The following is a 6,884-nucleotide window of genomic DNA, read 5'->3' on the forward strand; positions in this document are numbered from 1 at the left end:
TGAGTTTGACCAATCCCACTCTCTGTGGACATTTTAACCATATATTCTGAGGTTCTTTCTAACACTGCTCGTATCCTATGAGTAGACATATGCTATTAGGATACATTGTCTAGCGCTCTTTTCCCAGATTTTTCTGTCATGAGAGGATCAAGCCTCATTTGGAACACTTTTTCTCAGAGAACCTGTATTAAAATGTTGTAGGGAAATGTCAGAAGACTTGGTTAACCAAGACTGCTGCATCCTCAGATTTGAAGTGTAGTTCCATTTCAGATCCAAGAGAACGAGGCCATAAGAGTCACCTTAGAAGCATTTAGTGTTTAATTAAAGCACACACAGAAACTCAACACACGTAAACACATGCACTGAAAACCAAGTCACTACTTAGCCTAGTGAAATGCTAACAGAGGAAAGCTGCTTGGAATAGGACTTTATGAAATTGTGCTTACACTTTAACAAGTAGGTGAATCATAAATGGTTCTATTTGTGACTCTGGAGTTTTTCTTCTGGGTTCATTAACCTTTTCTCTCCTCCTGCAGATCTGGCTTGATCCCACAAAAAAGATAAAAACACAAATGCGAAGTGAGTATTTAAATCATATTTTGGGGTTGTTAAGTTAATCATTACATCTATTCATCCCTTTATTATCTGTAACATTTATAGGAATATAAGCTGGGATAATAATATAGTGCTAGACTAATCAGTTCTGTTTTGCATGTAATACCATCTTAGGAGTTAATAATGCTAATGATATTTTTGTAATTGTGACTATTTTGAACTTGGCTTAGGGTCTTCTATTTTTTTAGGAAGTTCTAGACTCACATTTCTAAATGTTCCCTCACAGTGTCTGACTTTGTTTTTCTGGGAAAGAATGAGAAGATGGTCTTCTCATGCAAGAAGACATGCGATCATGTGATGATTTTTGTAGATTTGATTCTTAGTAGACATATACCATGGGCGTGGCTTTGATTTGGAAGTGTCTAATTCGTTTAGTCAGCATATCTGTGGATCCAGAGTAGTAAAGGTACACTGGTTGCAGATGTTCTGGAAGAGTGAGGACTCGAGCATCTTTCCAGGGCTCTGATACCTTCACTGTCTTTACTTCTCCTTGGTTCCACAATCAAGGGCCACTGTTTTTATTCTTTGAATCTGGGTTTATAGTTAGGCGTGCTTACCCCTTTCTTCCCATGTACCCATAGAATCTCTGAGTGCCTTCAAATGTCCACTCTCACCAGATGAGTTCTCTAAGCCTCATCTCTGCCAAGATTTCATTGTAGCTTTCAGTCAAAAGATAATTAACAAAGGTAAACGTTAATTTTTGAGTTATGTGTGACAAATATCAACCTCATTGTTCTTGTTGAAAATTTGTCTTTAAAACCTTTATTTTCTCAAAGTTACCTGAAAAGACTCCATCTGTTGAATGCTTGCATATGATTAATATATAAACTGTTTATAGCTAGAAGGTCTCTTGCTATATAGCCGGGTAAAAATGATGATGTGGCAATATAAAAAGAAATGAAAATTTAACTTGAAAATGATTAGGAGTAGATTTTGAGTGTTCTCAACACAAAAACATATCTGAGGTATAACAACTATGTTAATTTGCTTGATTTAGCCATCCCAGAATGTATTCATACTTTACAACATAGTATTATGAACCAGAAATACAAACAATTTGTATTTGTCACTTTAGAAAAAGACTAGTTTATGGATACATTTCATTACCTTTTAGAAAACATAGGCATTCTATTAGAAATTTATTCCTGTAGTCATAGCCAGGCACTCAAGTGCTGTGTTAAAACCTAGAAAAAAATCAACAATTAACCATTATGAAACGATAATCCTGTGATGATATTGCTTTACTCTGGAGTGACAGTCACCTCCAAAATGTATGTTTTCATACACAGTGCTTGGATGCTTGATGCTGTCACCAAAGTGCTGCAAGGCAAGAGACGTAATATTTAACAATACTTAGAAAAATCTTGTATCCCAGTATCCTATTTTTATATGTGTAAAGTAAACGTGAACTCTGCCGTAGGATTGATATTATTAGTAGAACAGTGATGTAGTGCCCCAAATACAGCAAAAGTGCATTTATGTCCACAGTAGCCAGTCAATAACTATTTGTGGACTATTGAGTTAGAGGAAAGGGAGTGTGCTGGTGGGGAGAAAAACATAAAATGACACATTGAAGAAGAAGATGGGACTAAAGAAACTTCAAGTCAAGAAATTAGAGATCTGGCGAGATCTTTTAAGGTGTATATGCACAGCCTTGTTTTTATTTAAAAATCCTGTGAACTTGGAGCAGAACTCTAAATTCAGTCTAATGGAGTGATTTGAATCCCCTTAGAAAAGTAATACCTGCCCCTTTCCCTAAAGTTTTATTATTTTGAGCATTCAAAATGAGACACATCACAACATTAAGTTTTAATGCATAAATGGTAAGATTTATTTTTAAGAAGTCAGTTATGATATGAATGATTATCCTTTAGATCACAACACAGAAAACTCGATTTTATTTGAGGGTACTTATGCTTCTTGTATAAAGCCTGGGGAACAATTTTATTGTCTTTAAGTATTGTGAAGTTTTACCAAACGTTCCCTTTTCTGGTTTCCCTTTCACACTTTATTCAAATACTGCATCCTACTAGAAATGCAATGAGTAGTATTACTCCCTTCCACCAACAAAGTACAAATCTTGAAATGCTTTTTTTTAATTTTTATTTTTTAAGAAAATGACAGAGAATATTTGGCTACTGAAAAGCCTGTGATTAAAAGAAATCTTATCTCTAAGCTAGTACTTGGAGGTCATATTAAAATGTTTGCATAATGGATCACCACATAAACATTTATGAAAGTAGAAATAAATGTTTCTAAGGAAGTGAACCTATTCATGTTAATGATGGGTTATTTGTGTAATTGATTTCTAATTTATTTTTTATTTTCTTTTAGTTTGGTAAATTGTGTTAATTTTTAAAATAATAAAATAAAATTCTGCACACAGATCTGCAGTGAGATTGATCTGTACCATTTAAACATTGACCTTAAAGTTTTATCAAAACTGTCCTTCTGAATGGTACCTGTGCCTCAGTGGGCAGGGCACCGGCCCCATATACAGAGGGTGGTGTGTTCAAGCCCAGCCCCGGCCAAACTGCAACAGAAAAATTTCCGGGCATTGTGGTGGGCGCCTGTATTCCCAGCTACTTGGGAGGCTGAGGCAAAAGAATGGCGTAAACCCAAGAGTTAGAGGTTGCTGTGAGCCGTGTGATGCCATGACACTCTACTGAGGGCAATAAAGTGAATCTCTGTCTCTACAAAAAAAAAAAGTCATTCTATTGATTGTTTAAATAATCATGATATTTAATTATTGCAGATCGCTCCTGGCTTTTTACATTTAATGTAAAATTTTATCCATCTTGTGCTTCTCAGATGACTGAGAGTATTTCCAGGTACTTTATATTTGCATTTGAAAATTAATCTTTCCGTATAGCATTTATTTATTTCTGGGAGAATAGTAGTAATTTCAGGGTTGAAACCTAACAGTTTTTTATTAAGGTAAGTTTTAAAAGTTTCCTTAGAATTCAGTAATCCCAATTAGTTTGAAATGTTGTCAATTTCAAAATAAGTTTACTCCCTTTAGCTTTCTGATTTCCATTTGAGAAATGGAAACATAAAAAAATGATATAATGAAGCAACTTTGTTTTCTTTGTGGTCTTTTAAAAAGTCACTGATGTTTAATCTTTGAAACTTTAATACTGGTGATTTTTACTTTAGAGCTCGTGTATCTGTGCACTAGTCTCATGTAACAAACGTGATATAAAGATAGAAAACTGAAACTATTTTTAAAAGGCATTTAAACTGGTAATTTTTTTTTTGTCCCCTGATCTCACCCAAACCACCAAACTAAGTAGGCTTTCACTTGTAGTCAGTAGCTATTTCAATTCCATCTCCTTTGAGATTGTGTGGGACATTAAAGCACACTCCACTTCAATTGCAAAAATAAAGGACTCAGTTTATTAAGAAGAGAATATTTACTGTTTCTGAGAATTTGAATGGTAACTTTTGGTGTAAATGCAGGGGCTATGGAGAGACATTCTTGTAGCCTTAAGGGATAAGCTTCTTCCTATAATGTTAAGGAAAGGAGGCAAGAAACTTGTTCAAGTTCTTTTAGGAAAAAGAGGTAGAGATGATCAAGAAGGGTAACCTTAGGTTCTTCTAGCCAATGATTAAGACTCTCATTATTTTTTAAATTTCATTAATCTTCAGAACTTTAGAGTGGCATTCTAATTTTTGTTAACATTTTAAATCCAAGAAGACAGTTGATGTGATTGGCATTTTTACTTTATTCTAACAGTAATCATCGACTATGACCAGAACAGCAGTTAAGAATTTCCATTCTAGGCTCCGCGCCCGTAGTACAGTGGTTAGTTACAGTGCCGGCCACGTACACCCAGTGTGCCAGGATTGAACCCACCCCAGGAAACCTAAACAATAACAACTGCAACTACAACAACAACAACAGAAAAAGGCCAGGAATTGTGGCGAGTGCCTGTAATCCCAGCTACTTGGGAGGCTGAGGCAAGAGAAGCACTTAAGCCCAAGAGCTGTGAGCTGTGAGCTGTGATGTCATGGCACTCTACCAAGGGCAACACAGGGTGGACTCTATATCAAAAGAAAACAAACAAACAAATAAATAACATTACCATTCTATTCATTAGCCTTTGAAACTAGTTTCTGTAAATAAACCAAAGTTTAGAAGCCCAAGGAGTGAGAGGAGGCTTCTTCATAGAGAATACCCTTTTTTCTATGGATATGAAAGGGGTCTATGTTGTATATTTCTTTCCAAAGGGACATCAGCATTGAAGGAATAGAAGTGCTGCAGTCTTAACTAATTATTCTCCCCTTTTTTCCCTCTGCTCCTCACAGATACCTCCTATGCCTCCAGATCCGGGCAGACATTGTTTCTGGGCGCCTGCCCTGCCCCGCTGTGACTCATGCCCTCCTGGAATCGTACACCATCCAAGCGGAACGTGGAGATTATGTGGATGATGAGGTCCTCAACAAAACCAAGCCACATACTGATTATTATTTTGGGTCCATTGACACCAAGAAGATGGAGGACTTGGTGTTGAAGTTCTACAAAGCACATATGTATGTTGTCGTGCTTCCTGGAGGGAGACTGGTCATGGTAGATTTAAATAGTGTCTCTTGTAACACTTTGTAGACATTTGAGCACAGTTTGGGGGATTATCCAATTTTCTTTTTGGATAACGTAGCTCTGATCAAGCCAACCTGCACCCCCTGCGATCTCCTGTCATTTGTTGGGTGACTGTAATATGAGGCCCTATGCACATGTTCAAATGCTTCATTTACTGGATGAATGCACCTTTCCGTAGGACACCTCCTCTTCCTTTAACCTATACACACTGGAAACAAGCATATACACATACATGTTTGCCATTTCTATTTCTTCTGCCTTTTAATGGTTTTTATTACTATGGTAAAATGCCAGGGAGATAACAAAGCATTGAGATTTGTAAATAAAAAAGAAAGGACAAGGTATTGAGATTTGAATTAGAAGTGTAGGTGGTGATGGATGCAGGAAAATAGCAACAGAAATGTGGAGGTGGGGCTGGGTGTGGCGGCTCACACTGTAATCCCAGCACACTGGGAGGCCAATGGAAGGACTGTTTGAGCTGAGGCATTCCAAACCAGCCTAAGCAAGAGCAAGACACTGTCTCTACTAGAAACAGAAAAACTATCCATACGTCATGGCTCACTGTAGTACCATGTACTTAGAAGACTGAGGCAGGAGGTTCACTTAGCCCAGGATTTGGAGGTTGCAGTGTGCTGTGATAACACCATGGCACTCTAGCTAGGGCAATAGAGTGAGACTCCGTCTCAAAAAAAAAAAAAAATCTGAAGGAACCTACCAATAAGCAGATAGTTACTTTATGCACATAAGATGACCCCTTTGGCTTAGCTAAAGATTACTAAAATTACATTAGTATTTCAATACCATATACTTTGGGAATGTTTCTATCTGTGTGAAAAGAGAATGGGTTTTTACACAAGTTTTTAAAAGCCTAGCTACACAATTATAATTTGTTCTGTTATTTAAAATTGTAGATTTATAGGACAGCACCTCAGGCTCAAAGGAGTAGGGTGCTGGCCCCATAAGCCAGAAGCGATGGGTTCAAGCCCAGCCCCAGCCAAAAACTGCAATAAAAAAAAAAGAAAGAAAGAAAATTGTAGATTTATAAAATACTTTGTAAACGTTCTGCAAGAAACTTTCACATATTGGGAAACAGGCGAAGAGAACGAACGAAAGAAAGAAAGAGAGAGAGAGAAAGAAAAAGAGAAAGAAAGAGAAAGAAAGAAAGAAAATGTAGTTTTATAAAATACTTTGTAAACGTTCTGCAAGAAACTTTCACATATTAGAAAACAGGCCACATTTTTTGACTTTTCTTTAAAAAATAAATACAACATTTCACTCTGAAAATGTTACTGTGGTTTAAGTTGCGATCAACAGGCCTTTATTGTGTAGTTCTCATATGAATTATCAGGTACTGAAATGCCTTGGGGAATATAAGATTAATGGGACATGGACTTGTTCTCTAGGAGCTTAAAATTTGTTGAGTTAGGGTTAAGAATAAAAATATTTGTAGTGTGGACAGAATGTGATTATCTATCATAGGTATAAAATGAAATGCAAGTCATTTCAGTGTTCATTATGGTCAGTCCTAGCAACATAAAAGTAGGGAGTAAGAATTTCTCTATATCATAGAAATGAAGTCACTGAAAAAAAATTCTCTGTTAACTTATATCCATTAATTCTGTGGCTTTCCTCATGAGTAGAAATAATAAAAATCAACTCTCTTAACATA

The 6,884-nt window shown here is 36.3% G+C and overlaps 1 long non-coding RNA gene across 1 annotated transcript; it reads left to right on the forward strand.

Annotated features, from left to right (window-relative positions):
• Positions 1-247: 247 nt before the first annotated feature.
• LOC128578954 (uncharacterized) lies at positions 248-4,970 on the forward strand. The gene is made up of 3 exons (XR_008378012.1): positions 248-579; positions 3,371-3,446; positions 4,924-4,970. It is a non-coding gene; the product is annotated as an uncharacterized LOC128578954 (long non-coding RNA).
• The last annotated feature ends 1,914 nt before the right edge of the window (positions 4,971-6,884 follow it).

This window comes from Nycticebus coucang, chromosome Y (genome assembly GCF_027406575.1).
Source record: "Nycticebus coucang isolate mNycCou1 chromosome Y, mNycCou1.pri, whole genome shotgun sequence".
NCBI classification, from domain to species: domain Eukaryota; kingdom Metazoa; phylum Chordata; class Mammalia; order Primates; family Lorisidae; genus Nycticebus; species Nycticebus coucang.